The sequence below is a fragment of the Ascaphus truei genome, unplaced genomic scaffold (assembly GCF_040206685.1).
Source record: "Ascaphus truei isolate aAscTru1 unplaced genomic scaffold, aAscTru1.hap1 HAP1_SCAFFOLD_1308, whole genome shotgun sequence".
Classification (NCBI taxonomy): Eukaryota; Metazoa; Chordata; class Amphibia; order Anura; family Ascaphidae; genus Ascaphus; species Ascaphus truei.
Window position 1 is genome coordinate 36346 of NW_027454184.1, and position 17733 is coordinate 54078.

Sequence of the window (17733 nt, forward strand, 5' to 3'; positions counted from 1 at the left end):
ATGGGGAGAGAGGAGTGAGAGAGGGGGAGGGGAGAGAGGTGTGAGAGAGAAGGGGGAGAGAGGAGTGTGAGAGAGAGGGGGGAGAGAGGAGTGTGAGAGTGAGGGGGGATAGGGACACTGGAAGAGGAGAGATTGTGAGAGCGCCCCCTGGAGGATTGAGGGGGCCTGTTTGAGGCCTGTGGAGGGGGCCTGCCGAGCTGACTGCTGATAGGTGGCCATGGAGGTGCCTGTCAGAAACTTCCCTTCTACCAGTCTGCAGCATGCTGCCTGGACAGGCATCTCAACGGACACCTTCCAACAGGCCACCTCTGCGGATCAGGACAGATTAGTTTTGCTGACAGGGGTCTGGCATCTTTCCCATTACTCATTGGGCCCAGGACAAGAGGCCCTGCACACAGGACACACACAGGCAGCATACACACATCTCTATCCCCCCATGCTCTGTGTGTCTCTCCCCCCAAGCTTTCTCTCTGTCCCCCATGCTGTTCTCTCTCCCCCCATGCTGTGTGTCTCTCTCCCCCCATGCTGTGTGTCTCTCTCCCCCCATGCTGTGTGTCTCTCCCCCCAAGCTTTCTCTCTGTCCCCCATGCTGTTCTCTCTCTCTCTCTCCATGCTGTTCTCTCTCTCTCTCTCTCCCCATGCTGTCTCTATTTCACTCCTTGCCTAGTATATAGTATAAAGTTTAGTGTGTGGCATAATAACCTATATAGTTCTGCTACATGGTATATTAGGTCAATAGGAGAGGGTTAAAATGAAAATAATAAAATTTTAATTCGTCCAATTATTAAACACTCAAAATGTAAAAACATGGATAGTCCTCTTAATGGAGTCAGAGGAACGCATAATCAGTACAAGTAACTATTCACAATTTATTAATGTGTATATGTTTCTCAAAGAGCTGCAGATATTAAATGATCTTAGTATCATACATAACAGTAGCAGTAACTGTATGAAATAATAACCATCTGATAAGTATATCATACTGTATGTGGAAGTGCAGCTAAAGACAAACAGGGACAACACGGTGGGGTAATAATATGATACTGATAGCAAAAATAGAGTATGTCCAGACATAGGCACTAGTATACAGTATCAAGTGCCCCCCCGTGAAGAGTAATGGTCTGGAAAGAATCATACAGTATGTTGTTATCCCTCCCTGGAGTCTCCGTATCAACTGGATATGACAGTGAATGGGAAATTCCTAGCACTGCTAGTTTTATGTAGCGCTTTACAGAGACACTTTGCAGGCACAAATCCCTGCCCCGTGGAGCTTACAATCTATGTTTTTGGTGCCTGAGGCACAGGGAGATAATGTGACTTGCCTAAGGTCACAAGGAGCTGACACTGAAAATTGAACCAGGCTCCTCTGCTTCAAACTCTCAGTGCCAGTCAGTATCTTTACTCACTGAGCCACTCCCTCTCCCATGTCTCTTATCACATCCCAGTATATGGAGATCTCCCATTAGCACAAGCTGGAAACGTCTGACAGAGCTCAGGCTGAGCCCACAATGGGACAGACATTTGCATTCTAATTTTAAAAAATACATGTTTACCTGACTTCCATGGTTACAGCTAAACTGCTTGGTACCAGAGTTCTATGCCACCACTCTCTGCCATAACCATTGTGGATCTGCCAGGTAAGGTTTCTTCTGAGACGTAGCAGAGATTTCAGACACTTCACCGCTCATTTGGATCATATTTATAACCAGGAGGTTTATTTTTCATCTTCAGGACAAATTCACAACTTTTTGTCCCATTGGGAGAGGATTACAGCAGCCTCCCTGTGGAGGGCAATGGCCCATTCATTGGGTCTCCTCTGAGATATTTTGGTCTAACATAAAAACTATTTTCTGCCACTTAATTGATATCAAATCTGTGGCTTTTTAGAAGTACAGTATCACTTTTCCATCTTTTTTGTGTTGTTGTTCAATAGATTATATTTATAAATATAATAGATTATATTTATTAGAATAATAGATTATATGTATTAGTATAAGAGATTATATTTATTAGAATAATAGATTATATTTATTAGTATAAGAGATTATATTTATTAGTATTTAAGTCACTACCTCACTGATCTCCCTTCCCCACCATCCAGATTGAGATTTTGAGATTGAAGTCAACAAATTTCCCAACAAGATGGAGACACCCAAGGTAAGATCTGATAAAAGGACAACCTTAGAATGCATCAAAACAAAGTCTGATGTGGCATGTAACAGAATTAAATAGGGGTGAGATCTGACTACCTGGGGGTCCCTGTGTGTTGAGAGGCTCCTATAAAGAGCCAAAGCGTTGATCAGTTCTATTCAATAGTATTGTAATTTTTTTGTTTTTACAAAGCCCTGGTGTGCCTGCTTTTTCTTTATATATCTATATATACATAAACACACAAGTATGTGTGTGTGTGTGTATATATATTTATATTATTGGCACAATGTTTCGGTTTTATATACACACACACACACACACACACACACACACACACACACACACAGATTCCTGCTCCTAAAATACAAATGCACAATCAGTAATATTCTCACACAATCACACTAAAATAGCACTAACAGATTGATACACTTGTACAAACACAGCCACAATACGGCAGCTTAGCACAGACACACACTGTGATATAAGACAAAATCCATTTCTCATTATGATTTACAAACACACACACAGTGACTATCAGACAGTAACACACACTCTGATACACACACACTAATGATTACATACACACACAGTAACGATCAGATAGTAACACACACTCACTCCGATACACACACACTAATGGTTATATACACACGCACACACAGTAACGATCAGACAGTAACACTCACTCTGATACACACACACTAATGATTACATACACAGACAGTAACACTCACTCCGATACACACACACTAATGGTTAATTACACACGCACACACAGTAACTATCAGACAGTATCACGCACGCACTCACTCCGACACACACACACTAATGGTTACACACACACAGTAACTATCAGACAGTAACATACACACTAATGGTTGAGCCGTGGGAGGGGGGTATTTGGGAGTACTGGGCCTGGGGAGGAGGGTGTTAGGGGGTATTGGGTCTGGGGAGGAGGGTGTTAGGGGGTATTGGGCCTGGGGGTGGGAGTATTAGGGGGTACTGGGGATGGGGGAATAGGGGGAGCCGGTCCTCAGGGGAGAGAAGATGAGGACCCCCAAGCTGTAGATGTAAGGAGTCAGAGGAAGAGGTGCAGAGCTTTCTCATCTTATAGCCGAGTGTAACTGTGTGTGACAGGGAGAGGGGATTATCATAGGGACACATCAGCTAATGTCCATCTGCAGCATCATTTTCCAAACTCTTCAGCGGGAACAGGACAGAAAAACGAGGGATCCGCTAATAACGGACAATACAATGACGTACAATGCACACAGTTTATCAATGGTTTTTCAAATGATATAAATGGTTCTGTGATTTAACCCCTTCAGTGCCAGAGAGGCAAGCAATGGCTTTGCTGTGCGTGTTATATGGCTCGGCGATGCGTTTCCTGCCCCAAGTGGCACAGGAGCTCTTGCGATACAGAGTATCACTGCCGCTGGTTACAAACACTTTGTATCTCCTGCAGGAAGTGGAGTACACGGAGGTGGAGGCGTTCATTCCCTCACCATCCGGATCCCGCCGCAGTACCCCAGGAGCCAAGTCATCTATGGAAGAGGAGGTGTTGGAGCAGCGGATGTGTGAGGAATGGGTGGTTGAGGGGGAGGTGTGTGAGGAGAGGGAGGTGTTTGAGGAGAGAGAGGTGAGTGAGGCGAGGGAGGTGAGTGAGGCGAGGGAGGTGAGTGAGGCGAGAGAGGTGAGTGAGGCGAGGGAGATGAGTGAGGCGAGTGAGGCGAGGGAGGTGAGTGAGGCGAGGGAGGTGAGTGAAGCGAGGGAGGTGAGTGAGGCGAGGGAGATGAGTGAGGCGAGGGAGGTGAGTGAGGCGAGGGAGGTGAGTGAGGCGAGGGAGGTGAGTGAGGAGAGGGAGGGGGAGGAGGAGGACGATGACTGGTTGAAAGTGGTGTATATGTGTGAGGAGTGGAAGGAGTGTGGTGAGGTGGGTGGAAAAATGCGTGAGGAGAAGGTATGGGAGAAAAAGGTACGTGGGGAGGGGGAAAAGAAGGTGGTACGTGGGGAGGGGGGGAAGAAGGTGGTACGTGGGGAGGGGGGGAAGAAGGTGGTACGTGGGGAGGGGGGGAAGAAGGTGGTACGGGGGGAGTGGGAGAAGAAGGTGGTACGGGGGGAGTGGGAGAAGAAGGTGGTACGGGGGGAGGGGGAGAAGAAGGTGGTACGTGGGGAGGGGGAGAAGACGGTGGTACGGGGGGAGGGGGAGAAGACGGTGGTACGTGGGGAGGGGGAGAAGACGGTGGTACGTGGGGAGGGGGAGAAGAAGGTGGTACGTGGGGAGGGGGAGAAGAAGGTGGTACGTGGGGAGGGGGAGAAGAAGGTGGTACGTGGGGAGGGGGAGAAGAAGGTGGTACGTGGGGAGGGGGAGAAGAAGGTGGTACGTGGGGAGGGGGAGAAGAAGGTGGTACGTGGGGAGGGGGAGAAGAAGGTGGTACGTGGGGAGGGGGAGAAGAAGGTGGTACGTGGGGAGGGGGAGAAGAAGGTGGTACGTGGGGAGGGGGAGAAGAAGGTGGTACGTGGGGAGGGGGAGAAGAAGGTGGTACGTGGGGAGGGGGAGAAGAAGGTGGTACGTGGGGAGGGGGAGAAGAAGGTGGTACGTGGGGAGGGGGAGAAGAAGGTGGTACGTGGGGAGGGGGAGAAGAAGGTGGTACGTGGGGAGGGGGAGAAGAAGGTGGTACGTGGGGAGGGGGAGAAGAAGGTGGTACGTGGGGAGGGGGAGAAGAAGGTGGTACGTGGGGAGGGGGAGAAGAAGGTGGTACGTGGGGAGGGGGAGAAGAAGGTGGTACGTGGGGAGGGGGAGAAGAAGGTGGTACGTGGGGAGGGGGAGAAGAAGGTGGTACGTGGGGAGGGGGAGAAGAAGGTGGTACGTGGTGAGCGGGAGAAGAAGGTGGTACGTGGGGAGGGGGAGAAGGTGGTACGTGGGGAGGGGGAGAAGGTGGTCTGTGGGGAGGGGGAGAAGAAGGTCTGTGGGGAGGGGGAGAAGAAGGTCTGTGGGGAGGGGGAGAAGAAGGTCTGTGGGGAGGGGGAGAAGAAATTCTGTGGGGAGGGGGAGAAGAAAGTCTGTGGGGAGGGGGAGAAGAAGGTGGTACGTGGGGAGGGGGAGAAGAAGGTGGTACGTGGGGAGGGGGAGAAGAAGGTGGTACGTGGGGAGGGGGAGAAGAAGGTGGTACGTGGGGAGGGGGAGAAGAAGGTGGTACGTGGGGAGGGGGAGAAGAAGGTGGTACGTGGGGAGGGGGAGAAGAAGGTGGTACGTGGGGAGGGGGAGAAGAAGGTGGTACGTGGTGAGGGGGAGAAGAAGGTGGTACGTGGGGAGGGGGAGAAGGTGGTACGTGGGGAGGGGGAGAAGGTGGTCTGTGGGGAGGGGGAGAAGAAGGTCTGTGGGGAGGGGGAGAAGAAGGTCTGTGGGGAGGGGGAGAAGAAATTCTGTGGGGAGGGGGAGAAGAAAGTCTGTGGGGAGGGGGAGAAGAAGGTCTGTGGGGAGGGGGAGACGTTGGAGAAGGATTTGTATGAGAAGGAGGATGAGGTGTGTGAGGAGGAGAGGGATGCAGCAAAGTGCTGCTGCTGCTTCTCATGGCTGGGGAGAAGACCCCAGCCACGTGCAGCAGAGGGGCCACCTAACAGAAACATTCTGGGTGCCCTGAGGAGATGGGTGAGGCGTTGGAGAGGGAGAGAGTAGCAGGCAGGCCTTGTTTTGCTTGCCTCCCTCTCCCCCATCCGCTCTCCTCTCAGTCCTGCTCTCCTCCTCACTCTCCTACCGGCTACAGCGGTTCCAATCTATCGCCCCCACCGGCATCCTCTGTGTGTATGTGTGTGTATATGTGTATATATATGTGATTGGCCTCCTCCTTGTGTGTGTGTGTGTGTATATGTGTATATATATATGTGATTGGCCTCCTCCTCGTGTGTGTGTATGTGTGTGTGTGTGTGTGTGTGTGTGTGTGTGTATATGGGTCAGGCACGTTGGCCATGGCCGTGCGGCTGCCGCTCCCCCTCTCCCCCCCATTCCCGATTACCGCTGGCAGCTGTTTGAGCGGGGGGATGTTTGGGGAGACGGTTGCGGTGGTCCCACGGTCTGTGCGCCACTGCCCCCCTCCACATCCACTGCTCCCCCCCTCAGCGTCCACTGGCCCCCCCCTCCGCATCCACTGGCCCCCTCCGCGTCCACTGTCCCCCCCCTCCGCATCCACTGCCCCCCCTCTGCATCCACTGCCCCCCGCTTCCACTGTCCCCCATCCGCATCCACTCCCCCCCCTCTCCGCATCCACTTCCCCCCCATCGCATCCACTGCCCCCCCCCCCTAGGCATCCACTTCCCCCCCATCGCATCCACTGCCCCCCCCTCCGCATCCACTGCCCCCCCCCTCCGCATCCACTGCCCCCACCTCCGCATCCACTGCCGTCCCTCCTGACACCATCTCCAAGGTAAGTCTGAATTTTATATGTATTGGGCTGACGGGTGTATTTTGAATATGTATTGAGGAGGTAAGGGTTCTTTTAAAATATATTGGGGTCTTTTTAAAATGTATTGGGGCCAGTCACCCACACAGCAACCCACCTACCCAGTCACCCACCCAGTCAATAGAAAAAGGGGAGATGGGGGAGCACAGGTGGAATCATATATACTCTGGACTCAGATGTGTAAGACTGAGCTGCTGGTGTGGGTGGTATAAATTATGTATAATCTCAAACACTCACACGGCCTTGTGCAAATGCGTGTGCATCAAGGTATCTTTACGTCCTATGTTCTTTTCTTTAAGGGTCTCGTCTGTGCTTTTCCTTCTTCGTTGGTGTAGATCTGTTTCTTTTGTTCTGAAGTACTTCACCTCTCGTCCGGACTGGTTCTTCTATTTCTTGTATTCGTTGTTTCCCTCGGAATTAAAGAACACAGGTTCAGCGACAAAGAGATAGCATGCAAAGGGGACAATCTAGGTGGGGGGTAATCTATGAGGTAGACGGTATATAATCAAACACTCAGACGGACATGTGTGGGTGTACTCAAGGGCTAAGGTATCTTTTGGTTCCCTGAATTGGTCTCACTGTTCCAAATAGTAAGTGATTGATAATAAAATATTGTTACTCACACTGATTACCTTAGCCTTGACAAAGCACTCGCGAAACGCGCGCGTCGGCAAACACGTGACCACGTGCACGAGCAGAGCCTGAGTTCATGTACACTGACTCAGAGAGATTCAAAGAGTCAGCGTGTCTCAGCCCGTGCACAGTAATGGACTGCTGAAAGATCCTACGATCTTAGCAGTCACACATCAGTAAAGCACAGAGAATATCTGGCAGTAAATCACAGTACAAATGCAGGAAGCCTGAATGCTAATCCCCAAACACAGCATTTAGCTTAAAGGGGCATACACATTGAGCAAAACGGCAACCAATCCAGCAATTAACCTCTGGAGTGCCAGACCATTACCACATATGAAGAGCACTACACCAACTAGGGAAAGGTCTTTCATAATAGACCGATATTAATATCCTAAAAGGAGCAGTACTCAGCTGTTAATTAGGTATATGTACACTGGCGACACATTTAATTGCACTGCGGCCAGATCCGCAAGCCGGGAGATTTCCCGGCTTGCTAGTGGCCGCCCCTCGGCGTGCCGCGCGTCATAGACGCGCGGTCACGCGTCTTCGGGAGCGTGCGCCCCCTGCACGCACGTCCAGGGGCTCCCCGAGGGAGCCCTGGTGTCCCGCGATCGCGGGACAGCGGCAGGGGGTTCCGGGGGACCCGGCGGACCCGGCAGCGGGAGGGAGAGCGCCCCGATCGGAGGGCGCTCTTCCGCTGCTTCGGCGCGCGCCCGTCACACTCGGGCGCGCGCCAGGCTACTGCTGCGGCACAGAACGGGCAAATGCTCGAATAAACTGTGCCGCAGCAGTATATACAGAATTTACAGCAGTGCCACTAACTTACCAGTATTGCAAAACTAATACTAGTGTCTATTCTAGCCCTGTTATTACACACTTGGGATGTACACGTGTTAAGTATCACACACTTGTATTAAAATACCACCACCCACACATGCTGGTGTTAAAAACTCATAATAAGTGCACATAGACCTAGATCTGTATACACAAGTCTATAATGTACCATTAGCTGCAGCCCAAAAGCAGCTAAGTACAGGTCCAATCAACTAGTGCTCCTACTAGTATTTCAATACTGGGGCACTACATCTGTGGTCCACACAGCCGCTACTTTCATTACAAGAACTCTAGCCCATTCTCTCCATATGAGGAACACTAGGGCCAGTGAATTACCCTAACACTGGGCATTAATACACCATTGTATACTCCTCTGGATACACCTATCCATAGAGTTAGCCAGACTTGGCATCATTTAATCATTGTTTTAAACCCCAATATTTTAACGATATTGTCAATTAATAAAGTTATTTTAAATAAATCACCAATTCATACAGAAACAGAGTGCTATCTACAGGGGCTCTGTCTGTCCACTATGTATTAATAAAATATTGTTACTCACACGGCCAAGTGTGAGTGCACACTTGGAAAGGTATCTTTGGTTAGTCCTGATGTCTTGTGTTGTAGAATTTCTAGCCGCTCCTGTTCTGGATTCCTAGCTCCCCGGTGGGTAAATAAGAATATAAGTCCAAGGATACCGGGCAGAAACTTTATTAAAGTAATAAACAATTGAACAAAATAAAATGTTAAAAACAAGGGTATATAACAAGCCCTCCGCTTGCTCAACTCGTGGGCTGCGGTAGGGGAAGGGGTGGGAGGCCCGTCTTTGGGATATTCAGCAGTCTCGTGGTGCTACAGCCGCTCGCTCCGCGTCCGGATGGAGCTCTGTACTTCCCTGTTCCTGCTCCCAACGGTGGCCGCAAAGTGTCAAAGTAGTGGGGGGATTTTGAGCAACGCGTTTCGCCCTATGGGCTTCCTCAGGCTCCGTAGTCCATAGGGCGAAACGCGTTGCTCAAAATCCCCCCACTACTTTGACACTTTGCGGCCACCGTTGGGAGCAGGAACAGGGAAGTACAGAGCTCCATCCGGACGCGGAGCGAGCGGCTGTAGCACCACGAGACTGCTGAATATCCCAAAGACGGGCCTCCCACCCCTTCCCCTACCGCAGCCCACGAGTTGAGCAAGCGGAGGGCTTGTTATATACCCTTGTTTTTAACATTTTATTTTGTTCAATTGTTTATTACTTTAATAAAGTTTCTGCCCGGTATCCTTGGACTTATATTCTTATTTACCCACCGGGGAGCTAGGAATCCAGAACAGGAGCGGCTAGAAATTCTACAACACAAGACATCAGGACTAACCAAAGATACCTTTCCAAGTGTGCACTCACACTTGGCCGTGTGAGTAACAATATTTTATTATCAATCACTTACTATTTGGAACAGTGAGACCAATTCAGGGAACCAAAAGATACCTTAGCCCTTGAGTACACCCACACATGTCCGTGTGAGTGTTTGATTATATACCGTCTACCTCATAGATTACCCCCCACCTAGATTGTCCCCTTTGCATGCTATCTCTTTGTCGCTGAACCTGTGTTCTTTAATTCCGAGGGAAACAACGAATACAAGAAATAGAAGAACCAGTCCGGACGAGAGGTGAAGTACTTCAGAACAAAAGAAACAGATCTACACCAACGAAGAAGGAAAAGCACAGACGAGACCCTTAAAGAAAAGAACATAGGACGTAAAGATACCTTGATGCACACGCATTTGCACAAGGCCGTGTGAGTGTTTGAGATTATACATAGATTTATACCACCCACACCAGCAGCTCAGAGTCTTACACATCTGAGTCCAGAGTATATATGATTCCACCTGTGCTCCCCCATCCCCCCTTTTTCTATTTCCTGTATCTTTGAAGGATCCTGGGTAGATCCTCCTTTGGGGTTTGAGTCGCAGGAGGAACAGCAACAGAGGGACACCTTGCCCACTCTCAAGGTGGATAATATACCCCATTCTAACTCCTATCTAGTTCCAGGTAGCGCCCGGGTTTCCCTGTTCTATTCTCGTTCCACCCACCCAGTCAGTCAGTGACCCACCCACTCAGTCAGTCACTGCCACGGGAGACCAATGCTTTTAACCCCTTAATTACATAGTTTATGTGGTAAATTGGTGCATCACAGAGTAAGCTCACAGCGAGCAGCTTTCTTTGTTCTTTGTAAGATTATGATATGTCTTATGGTGTGTTTTAAAATAATGATTAACATAATTTTTCACCATATTCATAAATACCTGTACAGAGGGATTCTTAACTGGTGGTATGAACTTAGAGTTCAACTTACAAATCACTCTTGTAGTGTCAGGTACCTGTACATCAGTTAGTGGCTGCTGCTGCTGACCATCCGCTCTGTTGAGAAAAAAGGATTTAAGGTTTAGTTTCCTTTCCAATTTAAATAACTCAACTTCTACCTCAAACCTCTTAGGGAAGGTGGTAGGAACAAACGATGGGCCTTTAGCCAAAACACGTCATTCCATTTCTGAAATGGAATAGTCAGATAGGTTAATTACTATGTTATCAGTATTCATCGTGGGTGCGGCCTCAGCACCGGGTGGTGTTCTTGGGATTACGTCCCCCCCTCCTGTTTTTTTGTCTCGCTTTTGTTGTTTTTGATCTTTGCCCCTTCCTAAAAAAGCCTTTTGTCCTGCAGCTTGGGGATTAACCCCATCTGTGGAGGTGCTTGCTTCTGAATCGCTCGTCTGTGCTTCCTCTCTCTGATTAGATTTCCCTTTATTGGTGAATCTTGGGCGTCTGTCCTGTTTCGTCCAGTTATAAACTGAATTTTCTTTATAGTCTGATACAACTTTTTAAAATTTCTGCTTCTTAAAGTGGCTTTTCTTTCTCTCCTCCCTTATGTACCACTACATGCTTGCTGCCCACCTAATGGGCATGGCTATGCAGCAAGACATCGTGGGACAGACGGATCGTATGGAGAACACGCCTCTGCAGGATGACGTCAGTAGCCAGAGGAGGGACGCCGGATATGCGCTCGCGCATGCGCCTGGATGGGATGCCGAGATCTCCAGTTTGAGGAACAGCTACTGAAGACAGGACCTATCGGAGGGCAGGACTTCCCCTGGAAATGACGTCACGGACATGCGCGCGCATGCGCAGTACAACCAGCCATCAGTGAGGAAAAACGGACGATTTCGAAATGACTGCACCTGGGGTATGGGCTATAAGTAGTGGACTGTTAGTAATTCAGCGTTCGGCGTGGTGACGTTATCAGGGAGGGACTATTGGGAGCCGGGTATCGTTGGTACATTGTATCTCCTGTCTCTGCTACAGACTTATTTTATTAGCTATTTGCTTTGTCTCTGCTGTTGGCTTCCACACTGTGGGCTCTGTTTATGGCAATTGCAGTCTCAGTGCTACTATTATTAGGTATGCTAGACGGTTCATTGCTATGCACTGGATACATTGATTCATTAATACTGTTACTGTAATACTGGCTTTCACACTGTGTGTTCTATACATGGCAAACTGCAGTCTCAGCGCTAATATTTATGTATGAAGGCTTAGTATTGTGTACTGGATACATTGATCTACCAGCATTGTATGATGCAGATTGCTGCACTGAAGACATTGATTCACTAGCATTGTCAGATCCAGACCGCATGTCCATACACCACAGTCATATTTATGTGCTGTTTTCATTTATCTCAGCAAAGTGTTTAGCCACAGTTGATTTTGGTGACAACTATATTCTGCATTAGCTATATTTTATTGATCCATATGCTGTGCATGTTATCGTCATCTTGCGTAGAATCAATCCACGTACCACCAACCTGCGATTGTGTTGTACCTACAGTGTTAATATTATGTTTTCATTTATTTAGAACAGTAGTATATTAATCCAGGCATATCACTGTTTGGTGCTACATTTTACAATTACAGGTTGGCTTGATCGGTATGCTACGCTTGATGCCGCACAGCATATGTATGTCAAAATAGGTATTACAGTCCAAGTAGTGGTGGTCATTCTGAGATTCTATGTCCTAAAATAATAGGTAACTCCAGGTGTTAATTAGCCTATTTTGCCTTGAACAAATTGAGGAAAATTTCATGTGTGCTATATACCTTGAGTCCAACCCTACCTTCCCAGCACCCTTCCTTTATAAGTACATTGTGTGTATATACTGTAATAATTACTTTTTATGTAGATTTTATTTTAGCTAGATACTTATTAAATGTTAAGTTTTAACCGCCCAGGAGTGCATTTGACAAATGAGCTACTAGTTGGATAGCCGAGGTACTAATATGCTTCTGCTCTCCAATTTTCTGTCAATCTACTATTATTAGCTCATCAGCTGCACACAACGTCACACAACGTCACACTAGGCGTTTATGGGCACACCCATTTAAACATTACACAATTACTCTAGTGAGCTGTATATCCAGTTTGTGGTTTTGAATTTTCTTTATAGTCTGATTCAACTTTTTTAAATTTCTGCTTCTTAAAGTGGCTTTTCTTTCTCTCCTCCCTTATGTACCACTACATGCTTGCTGCCCACCTAAAGGGCATGGCTATGCAGCAAGACATCGTGGGACAGACGGATCGTATGGAGAACACGCCTCTGCAGGATGACGTCAGTAGCCAGAGGAGGGATGCCGGATATGCGCTCGCGCATGCGCCTGGATGAGATGCCGAGATCTCCAGTTTGAGGAACAGCTACTGAAGACAGGACCTATCGGAGGGCAGGACTTCCCCCGGAAATGACGTCATGGACATGTATTACCACATTGGAGGGGAGGAGATAGGGGATCAGAATTGCTCAAAAGGGAGACATTCTGGATCCATCGCCTTAACACACTTACCCCTAGAGGCCTAAATGCAGAAATAGACCTTGCACCTTTTGTGATATGAAAATGTGGCCGTATCTAATGATGTTCCTTTCTGTTTTTTCCTGTTTTCCTTTCGTACCAGCAACTTGTGTGTTTTTTAAATACATCCGTATAACTTTATCCGTATAGTTATATCTCCCAATAGCTAATGTCACCATGTTTTGAATTAGTATGATATTTCTATTTAATCTCAATGAATATTATGTGATATTTCCATTCAATCTTATTGTAGACTATTTGTTATGATTATTATGTACCAAGAATGTCCAGTAATGTTTGATGTCTATGTAAATGAAACGTAATTTTCTCCTAATAATTTATTATAACATTTATACACACACACATTTAAGCACTTATATAAATATCATTATACACTTTTTTGCACACATATAAATACACATTTTAGGGATTAAAGACAATTTTTTGTCTTGTCCTACCTGCAATACTTGGAAATATTTTCACTCTTCTCATATGAAAAAATCTTACATTTGTTGTAAATGAAAATTATATGGAAATCTCTTTTCATGACCAATTAAGATGATATATAATGCCCTAATTACAGGTATATGTATGTATTTGAAGTGATACATCTTTCAAGCTTCCCTTGATACCTGCAACTTCTGCCCTTTGAATCCTATCATAGCCATTTATAATTGCCCCTTTTTTCATTATAGATAAGCATATACTAACTAGTAATCAAATGTGTGTAGTTAAATGTCCGGCTATCCTGCTCATTAGGGATTACTGACATATATGTCTCCACCTGTTAAATAATTTAATAAGATCCTATTGAATTGCCCATTCCTCTTCTCTATATAATCTAATTACATCAAGTACATTTGGAAACTTCTAAATGACGGTTCATAACTTTTGTCCTATGTATACTGCATTCTGTAAGCCATTAATGTTATTGCACGCTTTTTGTAGCCTGTTTGTATTTAATATATTGTCCCCTGTTTGTTCACAATAAGTAGATTTAAACGCAATAATAGCTGAGTACATCATCTTAGCAAATCGTTTAATTGCTTAATTGACATGTGAAGGGGTATATAGAGGATCCAAATATACCAATACATACACTCCTGACGAAGCCGTATACAGTCTATTCAGACTGTGCAAAACGCGTTGAATGGTACCTTTCTGATCCTGAAGGCGATCCGTAGTTCACCAGCCCTGCAGCCGTGACGTCACACGCTCTGACGGGTGCAACAGAACAAGCTCCGACAACAGACTGCGAGTGGGGGAAGCTTGGAGAATCCAGGGGAGGCAGTGAGCAGTGCGGTGACCCTTCGTTTTCACTTAGTGATAAATGCTTGTTTTTATCTTGCACATTGTAAGTGCGCATTTTATATTCTTTTTACATAAAGATTTTGTCTATCAGCCTGATCGCGCTATGTAGCATTTTCTCATCTCCTATATACCATCATACCGCTGAGTGTGCCTCTGAGGGGGGATCCTGACTGCATTCATTCCACACGGGTAGCAGCCCTAATTGCAAACTGCATTTTATTCATCTACATCTTGTGAGTAGGTTGGACATACGAGCCAAGACTATACTACATGCCACATTTTATTGTCCATACATCTGCACTTATATTGTGTGTTTTCTTTGTCTTCTTTCCCCTTATATGCTCCTCATGGATTGTTTGAACATTGGCTGGAAATAAACACATTGGAAAAAACTCATTGCAAGCTGCAAAACTTCCGGGCATTAGTAAATGAATAATGCATGGAATTTTAACCAATCAGAGAGCAGGGATTGCAATAATGCAGCTTTAGTCTGTAATTGTGTATAGTAGTGTAGAAAGGTGGCGGTCACTGCAGAAACGGAGCTCAGTCAGGATACAATAAAATCAGCTTTATTTCACGGTGCTGCACATTACAGAGAGACCATCTCTGACGCGTTTCGTCTCGTAGCAGAGACTTTATCAAAGAGTACAATCTCTCAACATAGCAGGGTATCTAAATAGGCCGCCCTTGATCATCATTGGTTAGAACACTAATGAGCCACAGTAGTGGGTGGTGACCTTGATTACACTATGAAAAACCATGAATGAACCGGGCAGTATACAATAGAACACCTGCATTGGATGGAATTAACACACATGCAGAAAATTAAAACAAAAAACCACTAATAACATATTAAAAACAAAGAAAACAAAAGTAACATGTAGCATCCGTATGAGTAATTGTATAAACATATCACATCATGTAATGGAGGCAATACCCTTGCGGAGGAATATAGATGCTAAGGACATTGAAATAATACATTATAACATGCCTCTAATTTGAAAGATAAACAATGTATAAACAATCTCAAAGAATGAAATATACACATCCCAAATACATGAGACTACATATAAATAGCATTAAGTCCATATAGGTACATATATGAAAAAAAGGGGAGTTAGTGTGTGTGGATGTAGGTTATAGACCGATGTACTTTATCGAATACACACTCCCAACACTCCCCACGTGATCAACCCTGGAGGAAGTGTTTTAACTCCCAATCCAGGTTGATGCCATGTGGATGGAGAGTGTTGAGAGTGTATATCCAATACATCTCCTGTTTGTTTAGAACATTCTCTCTGTTGCCACCTCTGGCATGGATTGGTATGTGTTCGATTGCTGAAAATGTAAAATTATTAATACCACCATTGGGGCATAGGGCAAAATGCCTTGCCACTGGATGATCAAGATTCTTCTTTTTTATCAGACGTACATGTTCAGCTATTCTGACTTTGAGGGGCCTGGTAGTACGCCCCACATATTGATGTCCGCAACCGCAGTACAGAACGTATACAACATAGCAGATATTGCAATTTAGAAAAATTTTAATAAAATACTTTCTAATCTTGGTGTTGTATGTAATGTATTTGGTTGCGCGTGCATACTGGCACATGGAGCATTTCCCACATTTGAAAAAAACAGTTGGTATACTTTTTACTTTAGGAAATTTGGATCTAGTATCGAACATACTGGGGGATAGATGAAACGCTAAAGTGTTCGCTTTACGGTAAGTGAATCTTGGTCCCTTCTGTATGGCCGATTGTATATCCCTGTCTAGCAACAAAGGATGACAACTATGTGCATTAAGCAACATGTTCCTCGAATTTGGTTTCCTATAGATGTCCGTCTGTATTGTCATATGCTCGTCAATGTACAGGAACAAATCTAAATAATTAATATGATGAATATTGTGCTCAAAAGTGAATTTTAAATTGAAAGTGTTGGTGTTTAGATAATCAATGAAAGAAAGAAGTGAGTGCTCATCACCTTTCCAAATTAGGATCAGATCGTCAATATATCTCTTGTAGTAGATGATATGTTGACGAAAAGAATTGTCACTGTGATAAATAAAACGTGATTCCCAAAAGCCCATAAACAAATTTGCAAACCTGTCCACATACCGTGATAATCCATCTCCCAAAGATCCAATGCTCGCAATAATGGGGAGATGGATTATCACGGTATGTGGACAGGTTTTTGCAGCCTCTGGTCTCTCAGCTGCCGTCGTTTATTAAAGACACGACGGATTTCCTCGTCAGTGTACAGGAACTTGCATGGCACACTGAATACAGGTGGGTCACGTTGGATGTGACCTCCCTGTATTCTATTATTCAACACGAACAAGGTCTTAAAGCTGTCAGTCACTTCTTGGATTTATCCACTTTATCTATATCACATTGCACTTTTTTATTAGATTCTATACTATTCTTACTCACTCACAATTATTTTCTGTTTGATTCACTTTTTTATTTACAGAAAATGGGCACTGCTATGGGCACGAGCTTTGCACCATCATATGCTAATTTGTTTATGGGCTTTTGGGAATCACGTTTTATTTATCACAGTGACAATTCTTTTCGTCAACATATCATCTACTACAAGAGATATATTGACGATCTGATCCTAATTTGGAAAGGTGATGAGCACTCACTTCTTTCTTTCATTGATTATCTAAACACCAACACTTTCAATTTAAAATTCACTTTTGAGCACAATATTCATCATATTAATTATTTAGATTTGTTCCTGTACATTGACGAGCATATGACAATACAGACGGACATCTATAGGAAACCAAATTCGAGGAACATGTTGCTTAATGCACATAGTTGTCATCCCCGCTCTCTAATTAGGAACATTCCAGGGGCTCAATTTGTCAGACTAAAAAGACTCTGCTCAGACAATGAGGTTTTCCTACTTAGAGCTAAAGAGATGTCTGACAGATTTTTGGCCAGAGGTTATGCTTCAAAAGACATATCAGCAGCTTTTACTAAAGCAGATGCCCTAGATAGAGATACCCTTATACGCAACACCAAGAAACAGGACAAAGTGATAAGAGATAGGGATTTATCTCTACGTCACAAAAAACCACAGAGTCCACTTTTTATATCAACATTTAATGCTCAATCGCAACAAATTTGTAACATCATATCAAAGCATTGGCACACTTTGTTGCTAGACAGGGATATACAATCGGCCATACAGAAGGGACCAAGATTCACTTACCGTAAAGCGAACACTTTAGCGTTTCATCTATCCCCCAGTATGTTCGATACTAGATCCAAATTTCCTAAAGTAAAAAGTATACCAACTGTTTTTTTCAAATGTGGGAAATGCTCCATGTGCCAGTATGCACGCGCAACCAAATACATTACATACAACACCAAGATTAGAAAGTATTTTATTAAAAATTTTCTAAATTGCAATATCTGCTATGTTGTATACGTTCTGTACTGCG

General features: G+C 45.4%; 1 long non-coding RNA gene across 2 annotated transcripts; it reads left to right on the forward strand.

The window, feature by feature from the left end:
* Positions 1-281: 281 nt before the first annotated feature.
* On the forward strand, positions 282-14346 carry LOC142475658 (uncharacterized). 2 transcript variants are annotated; one of them, XR_012791075.1, is made up of 4 exons: positions 282-1637; positions 2102-2157; positions 3617-3728; positions 12662-14346. It is a non-coding gene; the product is annotated as an uncharacterized LOC142475658 (long non-coding RNA). The 2 variants fall into 2 exon arrangements; XR_012791074.1 differs by lacking the exon at positions 12662-14346 and having other exon boundaries at positions 3617-3814.
* Positions 14347-17733: the final 3387 nt, after the last annotated feature.